General features: G+C 40.9%; 1 long non-coding RNA gene across 1 annotated transcript in view; it reads left to right on the top strand.

Annotated features, from left to right (window-relative positions):
• The first annotated feature begins 331 nt into the window (after nucleotides 1-331).
• The window catches only part of LOC106875037 (uncharacterized), a 91,529-nt gene continuing 81,860 nt past the window's right edge, over nucleotides 332-10,000 (top strand). The window contains exon 1 of the long non-coding RNA XR_001410076.3: nucleotides 332-3,185. This is a non-coding gene — a long non-coding RNA (uncharacterized LOC106875037). The remainder of the gene's footprint in view (nucleotides 3,186-10,000) is intronic.

The following is a 10,000-nucleotide window of genomic DNA, read 5'->3' as shown; positions in this document are numbered from 1 at the left end:
ACGCGCACACACGTACACATACGTGTACACGCATATATTGACACACATGCATTCATACACACGTTCGCTCACACATGCACACATACACACACGTTTGTATACATACGTTCTTACGCCACACATAAACTCACATACAGACACATATACATACATACATGCACACACACACACATTCGCACGTTCATACACACACACATACACAGGCATACACATACACATATATATGCCCATACTCAGGTTTCCACACCAGGTACACACATACACACTCATAGACACATAGACACACATACACTCGTACACACAGAGTCGACACACACACACACACATACACATGCACGTACATACGTTCACACACATACTCGCGCGCGCACACACACAAACACACTCCCATTACACAAGAGTCTCCTCCTACCCTCTTCTTGTCCCTCTTCTTCCTCCTCCTCCTCCCCTTCTACTCCTCCTCCGACCATCCCATGTACATTCCACTTTTTCACTGATTGTCAAATATCGTAATCAGCAGAAAAACAAAAAAAACAAAAAACCTCACCATCATCATCATCATCATCATCAGTAGTAGTAGCAGCAGCAGCATATCATCACCTCCTTTAACACCTCCTCAATCCCCACCACTACCACCAACACCATCGTCATCATCATCATCATCATAACCACCATCGCTATCATCACAAACATCGTCACTATCGACACCACCACCATCACAACCATCATCACTATCGACACCACCACCACCACCACCACCACCACCACCACCACCAACGCCAAACCGCAACATCACGATGACTACCGTCCCCACACCGTCACCCACCACCACCAACATCAAACACCAAAACTTTCCCTACCTCTCACTACCACCACTAAATGGCCCTGAAACAATTCTCTCTACTATAGCCCCACCACCACCACCAAGGCTGAAGTTTGGAAGGGAAGGAGTACAGTCGATTAGAACGCCCGCAGTATGCAACTGGTACTCATTTATTATTTTTTTATCAAACTCCGGAAGCATGAAAGGCAAAGTTGACTTCGGCGGGATTTGAACTCACAAAGGAAAAGAGTCGGAAGAAATACCGCAAAGCGTTTTGGCCGGCGTTCTACCGATTCTGCCATCTCGCCGCCACCCCAGCAACAATACTGATTGTCCCTTTCTATTATAGGCACAAACCCTGAAATATTTGTGGGGCAGTCGATTGCGTCGACCCCAGTGCACAACTGGTACCTGTTTCGTCGAGCCTCCTTCCCCCCCCCCCTCTCTCTCTCTCTCTCGCCCACAAAGGATGAAAAGCAAAGTCGACCTCGGCTGGATTAGAACTCAGAACGCAGAGAGTCGAAAGGAATGCCGCTATGCGTTTTGTTCGGCATGCAATCGATTCCGCCAGCTGGTCGCCAACCACAATTATGATACTACAACAGCAACGACAAGAAGAGCCACCACCAGCACCACCACTACTACCACCACAACCACAATCACAACAACAAAAGTAGCAGCAGCAGTCACAGCATCTCTTTCCCCTTAAAACTGCCCTACACGGTTTCGATCAATAACATATCCCTGGTTATCTTTGGATATCAAACGTGATACCATCGCCGCCACCACCACCACCACCACCACCACCACTGCCACCACAATCGCCATCATCACAACCATCACCACCCATTCAATTCACCCCTCCCCCGTCGCTCCCCCCCCCCACCATCACCATTGCTACTACCACCACTAAAATTACTACAACCACTACCATCCCCATCACCACTACCATCCCCATCACCATTACCACTGACGCTACCACCAACACCACTACCACAATCACCATCATCATCACCACCACCACCGCAACCACCGCCACCGCCACCGCCACCACCACCACCAGCAGCACCACCACCACAACAACAACCACCACCACCACCACCACCACCGCCACTACCACCACCGCCGCCACTACCACCACCATCACCACCACCTGTAGCACCCCGACAAAATTACCACTAAAACCACTACAACCACAACCACCACCACCATCGCACACACTGCCACTACCACCACGATAAATACCACCGACACGAACGTCAACACCACTACCACCGCCACAGACACTACCACTACCACTACCACTACCACTACCGCCAAAACCGTCAGAGGCACCACTACAACCATCCTTACCAACACCGGCACCACCATCAGCACGAAGGCCGTCACCACCACCACCACCACCACCACCACAACCTTCACCACCACCACCACCACCACCTCACTACGGAGACCATCACACACCCTCCCCCGCCATCTCCAGCGATGACGACGACGACGACGACGACGACGACAACTTCCATACCATTGCTACCATTGTGATACAGCCATTCACACCGTCATACGTTTCGCACATCACAACCACGCCACAGGTGTATTCGCATCACTTTCGTAGTTAGTCGTCGCGTGTCCGTAGATTCGCCTATCACACACACACACACACACACACACACACTGACACACACACAGACACACACACTGACACACACACAGACACACACACAGACACACACACAGACACACACACACGCATAAATATATACCTCCCCTATATATATATATATATATATATATATATATATATACATATATACACAAGCACACACACGTAACACACGCATCAATACATACACACACACATACATATTACACCCTCATAAATACATACACACACATACGTAGATACGCACACGCACACACAGGTATACATACATACATACATATATATATATATATATATATATATATGTACAAATACACACGTATACACACAGTTGCAACCACATAAATACGTACGTACATACACACACACACATACATAAAATACATACACACATGCACAAACATACATTCATACAGACAGACATACATACACATATATACAAACACAATATACATACATATACACTCGCCCCACCCACACATACACACACATACATACATACATACATACGTACACACATACATGCATACATACATACACACGTATATACACACATACACACGTATATACATATGAGGATTATTTCTGTGGCGCATCTTTTACGTTCGAGGATGTTGAAGTCGGAAAGTCTGCCAAGGGTCTCTTAATTACTTCTAAACCAACTTAAAACACACACGGACACACAAATACTTGAACGAGGTAAGTAAAGCAATTCTTCTTCCGTTTTCTTATTTCTGCCTTTGATGTTGATGTGATTTTGTTGTGGTTGTTATTATTATTATTATTATTATTATTATTATTATTATTATTATTATTATTATTATTATTATTATTATTATTATTATTATTATCATCATTATTATTATTGTTATTATTAAGGCGGTGAGCTGGCAGAAACGTTAGCACGCCGGGCGAAATACTTAGCGGTATTTCATCTGCCGTTACGTTCCGAGTTCAAATTCCGCCGGGGTCGACTTTGCCTTTCATCCTTTCGGGGATCGATAAATTAAGTACCAGTTACGCACTGGGGTCGATGTAATCGACTTAATCCATTTGTCTGTCCTTGTTTGTCTCCTCTATGTTTAGCCCCTTGTGGGCAGTAAAGAAATACGAAACGTTAGCATGCCGGGCGAAATGCTTAGCTGCTTTTCGTCTGCCGTTATGTTCTGAGTTCAAATTCTGCCGAGGTCGACTTTTGTCTTTTATCCTTTCGGGGTTGATAAATTAAGTACCAGTGAAACACTGCGGTCGATGTAATCGACTAGTTCCCTCCCTACCCGAAATTTCAGGCCTTGTGCCTTTAGCAGAAAAGATTATTGTTATTATGAAAGCGGCGAGCTGGCAGAATCGTTAGCACGCCGGACGAAATGCTTAGCGGCATTTCGTCCGTCGCTACGTTCTGAGCTCAAATTCCACCGAGGTCAACTTAGTTTTTCATCCTTTCGGAGTCGATGAAATAAATACCAGTTATGCACTGGGGTCGATGTAATCGACTAACTTTTCCCCCAATATTTCAGGCCTTGTGCCTATAGTAGAAAGGATTGTCATTATTATTATTATTATTATTATTATTATTATTATTATTATTCAAATTCTGCCGAGGTCGACTTTGCCTTTCATCCTTTCGGGGTTGATAAATAAAGTACCAGTTGCATCCTGGGGTCGATCTAATCAACTGCCCCCCCCCCAAATTTCGGACTTTGTGCCTAGAGTAGAAAAAATTATTATTATCATTATTATTATTATTATTATTATTATTATTATTATTATTATTATTATTATTATTGCCTTTGCACAGCTTCTAACGCTGGAGATGTACTACGGTGTCAGCTGTTCACTTACCAGTGAACTAAGGTAACACCCCTTATTTTTCCAGCACCTTCCGGAGTATTCGAGCGGTTCCAAGCCGTGCTGTTTTCTGCAAGTGCTCCACCCTTATTGCAGCCCCTATTTGTTCCATGTACTTCTCACTGTCCCCAGGGGCTCCGACAATTATTGGTACTACTACCACCTTTTTCATCGACCACAACTGCTTAGCTTCCCATTATTATTATTAATTATTATTATTATTATTATTATTATTATTATTATTATTATTATTATTATTATTATTATTATTATTAATTTTACGATTTCAGGAATATGTATTATTGATTCATATTGCATGTATGAAATTATTTTAATAATTAATATTACAGGTGTGACAATAATTTTCTTGTTTGTAATTTGCTAACATTTTAAATGATGTTGTGAAAAGTTTCTTAGGCATTTTCATTCTTTTATTTTTGTGATTGGGTGGAGGAGGTGGGGGGTGGAGCGGCCATGCAGGAGCAATATCATTTGTCGAACTGTTAAGTCAACGTAAACGCAACACTGGTCTTTTGTTTTTGTTTTCTTATTTTTACATCGTAAACGTAAATATAGCCCAAAATGCACACACACACTTTTATGTGTACGCGGACAAACGTACATATGCACACATGAATGCTTGCACACGCACACACACACACACATAGATGTACACACACACACACACACACACACACACACACACATATATATATATATATATATATATAGTTATAGGTATGTTAGTTTGTGTATGTATATATATATATATATATACACACACGTATATATATATATATATATATATATATATATATTTATTTATATAGCTGTGTGCATGTGTATGTGTGTATATATATATATATATATGTATGTGTATGTATATGTGTGTATATACATGCACATATGTTTGTTTCTGAGTGTGTGTCTGTCTGTGTGTACGTGTATACATGCACACATACACGCACACAGCACATACATGTGGACACAGGTGTGAAACAAGGTAGAAAAAATTGTACTCGATAACCAAAGACAGAGCAAAATGGTAATTTAGCTGAAAAACCCGAATAAACTCTTACTCAGGGTTACACACAGCTTTAATATAGTATTTTATAAGGTAGCGAGATGGATGAGTCGTTACCACATGGGATAAAAATGTTTCGCAGCATTTCTTGTGAGTTCAAATTGCGCGCGAGGTCGACTCTGCTTTTCATCTTTTGCGGGACGATAAATAACGATAAAATAAATAGCAGTTGAGTTCTGGGGTCGCTGTAATCACCTAACGATCTCCTCTCAAATTTGCCGGTCTGCTGCCAAAATATGAAACCAATACATATGTGTATATATATATATGTATATATACGTGTCTCTGTGTGTGTATGTGAAGGTATACATACATACATACATACATACATACATAATATATATATATATATATATATATATAGGCGCAGGCGTGGTTGTGTGCTAAGAAGGTTGCTTCCCAATCACATGGTTCCGGGATCAGTAGAAGTGTCTTCTACTGTAGCCTTGGGATGACCAAAGCCTTGTGAGTGGATTTGGTAGACGGAAACTGAAAGAAGCCCGTCGTATATATATATATATTTGTCCCCCACCACCGCTTGATAACCGATGTTAGTGTTTAAGTTAGCGGTTCGGCAAAAGAGACCGATAGAATAAGTACTAGGCTTAGAAAGAGTAAGTCCTGGGCTCGATTTGTTGGACTAAACTCCTTTAAGATGGTGCTCCAGCATGGCCGCAGTCAAATAGCTGAAACAAGTAAAAGAGTAAAAGAATATCTATCTATCTATCTATCTGTCTATCTATCTTTCTATCTATTTATCTGTCTATCTATCTATCTATCTATCTATCTATATGTTTTGAGTTTTTGGATGTTAGACTTGATCCGTTGCTTGGCTTAATGCCGTCACCACCAGGTCCTTTTGTGGTTTTGGCGGAGCGGAGTCCACTTCACTGTAAGAATTCGAGTCAGGTCTCCGAGTTGAGGATAACTACGTCCAGAGACCCGCCCCACAAAAATAAAAACACAACACATGGCTGAGCGTGAAGAAGCAAAGAATAGAAACAAAAATACTTGCTCAAGATGTAACGTAGTGTATTCGAGCCCCAGACCACATAATTACGAATCGAACGTCTTTACCTATTTGGCTATGCCTGCATTCTCTTCAAAGAGTGTGAAAAGTGAACAGCAGGTCTGACCACAGAGCTGGTAGAACCGTTAGCGCGTCGAACAAAATGCTTAGCTGCATTTCTTCCGATTCTTTACGTTCTGAGTTCAAGTTCTACTGAGGTCGACTTGGCCTTTCATCATTTCGGAGTCGATGCAATAAAGTACCAGTTACAAGGACAAGGATTCTGGATTGTTTTTCCTGGTTTTTTTTTTTTTACTAAATTTTTTGTGAGTGGTTGGGTTCATTTTTAGTATTCTCGTTTGTGAGAGCAGTCGAGTTTATTTCAGATATTCTCAGTTTAAAAAATAATCGCTGAGAGGACATTATTATTGCCTTGGCAGAGGTTTGCTCTCTCTCTGAGTGCTCTTGATAACCCCGCCTTAGCATGACTGCGTGGAGGAGCAATGGCCCAGTAGTTAGGGCAGCGGACTCGCAATCATAGGATCGCGGTTTCGATTCCCAGACCGGGCGTTGTGGGTGCTTATTGAGCGAAAACACCTGAAGCTCCACAAGGCTCCAGCAGGGGATGGTGGCGAACCCTGCTGTACTCTTCCACCACAACTTTCTCTCACTCTTTCTTCCTGTTTCCGTTGTGCCTGTAATTCAAAGGGTCAGCCTTGTCACACTCTGTGTCACGCTGAATATCCCCCGAGAACTACGTTAAGGGTACACGTGTCTGTGGAGTGCTCAGCCACTTGCACGTTAATTTCACGAGCAGGCTGTTCCGTTGATCGGATGAACTGGAACCCTAGACGTCGTAAGCGACGGAGTGCCAACAAGCATGACTGCAGTCTGGACCGATGACTGTAGTAAGTAAAACAGATATATAATAAGAATAAGAATATAATTTTTGCCTTTTCCCTTCCATATTGTAAATTTTGGTGGAGGGGTTGGGTTGGCGGGCGTGATTCGAGTTGAAGAAGGTCTTTTTGGTTTGTTACTTTCGTTAGTTCACCGATACAATGACGTTGTTGTTGATGTTGGTTTGCTTGTTTGTTTGTTTGTTTTCTGTTGCTGTTTAGATTGAGAGGCATTGATTGATGAGGCCAGACTATTTATAGTTAAAAGCCAATCCAGCTGTGATTCGCCATCGTCTTTTTGTCATCGGACGTAAATTGCACAGAAATGGATTATTATTATTATATAATAATAATAAGTCTTTTTTTTCAATTGTTAACCAATGTGAATGCATATGGGTGTGTCAGTGCGGGTCTGTGCGTGTATGAGAGTGTGTGTTTGTGTGTGTACGTGTGTGTGTGAGTGTGCGTGTGTATGAGTGAACATGTATACATTCGTAAAAACACGTAGACGCATTTCACGTCCTTTGTTTGCTATTGTTTACTAATGTGAATGTGCGTATATGTATATATACATGTGTGTGTGTGTATATATATATATATGTGTGTGTGTGTGTGTGTGTGTGTGTGTTTGTGATGGACTATTAGGGGACATATTCAGCTCAGCTGTGCAAGAGTGTTGAATATAATTAAAGCCACACAAATAGACACACACACACACATACATACATACACACACAAACACACACACACACGCACACGTAAATATGTATGTTTATGAATATATATACACGTATATATGTTATATATATGAATATGTATACATATATATATATATATATATATATATATATATATATATATATATATATATATATATATATATATATATATATATATGCATATACGTAAACACATATACACACACATATCTGTGTGTGTGTATGATAAATACACTAACACATCCATATATATATATATACTCACAACATATGCGATGTGATTTGAAAAGAGATTTGGGTCCTCTGTCATATTCTGATTGATGTCAGATATAATTGATTAGACCTGTTGCATTTATGAATACACACTCACATATATGTGTGTGTGTGCGTGTGTGAATGTGTGTGAGTGTGTGTTTGTGTGTGTGTGTGTGTGTGTAATGATATAATGATTTCTTAACTGTTGATCCAATTAATTGCACTTTATATATTAAGTACCATTCGCTTTCGTTTTCATTAATAAATAATACACGCAGATACACATACATACAGACACACATACGTACGCACCTATATATAGTACTCATATACATACGTACACATATACACGTGACAGGAAAGAATCAAGCACATTTGTTTTACAAATATTGCGCAAATATTACTAGTAAAACGGTGTTTCATCTTTATGAAACATCCTGTGTGTGTATATATATATATATATATATATATATATATATATATATATATATATATAATAATATTATTAGGGACAAAATCCAAAATTACAGGTAAAAAACTCAATTAAAATCAATTTATAAAAAATTAAAATTAAATATATATATATATATATATATATAAATAGTAAATGAGTATATGCATATATACGTACAGGTATGTGCATACCGACATCCACCTGTATGTATAGGTGCATATCTGGGTACAGGACATTGCAAACAAACGTAGACGAGAACACACGAGCCACATAGAGAACATCTCCTTCATCAGCCACCCACGTTTTAACACCGGCGTTTCGACGAGCTTGGGCAGGACGCATCGCTAAAACGGCTCGTCCCATGGATCGCAGATTAAATTTGTATACGCAAATTAAATCTAGCCATGGAGGAATGTAGTGGCGGACAAAAAACAAGACAGGAAAACAAACAGAAAAGGCTTTACGGCCAGACGAGAAAAATTATGTGTGTAAGAACGCGATGAGGCACGGACCCGAGAGGGACAAAGTGGTGCGTGCGTTGCTTGGCGAAAGCCAAGGAAGGAAAGGATTATTGACCGGAAGCATGTGACCATGCCGGTGTTAAGGGAAGAGAGAGAAAGAGAGGGAGGAAGTAGAAGAATAGGTGAGCAACGAGAGGAAAAGAGAAAGAGAGGAAAAACGAGGGGGGAAAAAGAGATACGTAGTAGTAACAGAGGAAGAACGAGAGGGGTAAAGCGAGATACGTAGTAGTACAGAGGAAGAACGAGGGGGGGGGGAAGGAAAGAGAAAGAGATAGAGTAGCGTCGGAGGATATGAGTTACGAAAACTACTTACATTTGGAAGATGCTGCGTTCAATCATGTAAAAACAAATAGTAAATGAGTATATGCATATATACGTACAGGTATATGCATACCGACATCTACCTGTATGTATAGGTGCATATCTGGGTACAGGACATTGCAAACAAACGTAGACGAGAACACACGAGCCACATAGAGAACATCTCCTTCATCAGCCACCCACGTTTTAACACCGGCGTTTCGACGAGCTTGGGCAGGACGCATCGCTAAAACGGCTCGTCCCATGGATCGCAGATTAAATTTGTATACGCAAATTAAATCTAGCCATGGAGGAATGTAGTGGCGGACAAAAAACAAGACAGGAAAACAAACAGAAAAGGCTTTACGGCCAGACGAGAAAAATTATGTGTGTAAGAACGCGATGAGGCACGGACCCGAGAGGGA

The sequence above is a fragment of the Octopus bimaculoides genome, chromosome 14 (assembly GCF_046866305.1).
Source record: "Octopus bimaculoides isolate indiv1 chromosome 14, ASM4686630v1, whole genome shotgun sequence".
Lineage (NCBI taxonomy): Eukaryota > Metazoa > Mollusca > Cephalopoda > Octopoda > Octopodidae > Octopus > Octopus bimaculoides.
This window is presented reverse-complemented; position numbering and strand designations above follow the sequence as displayed.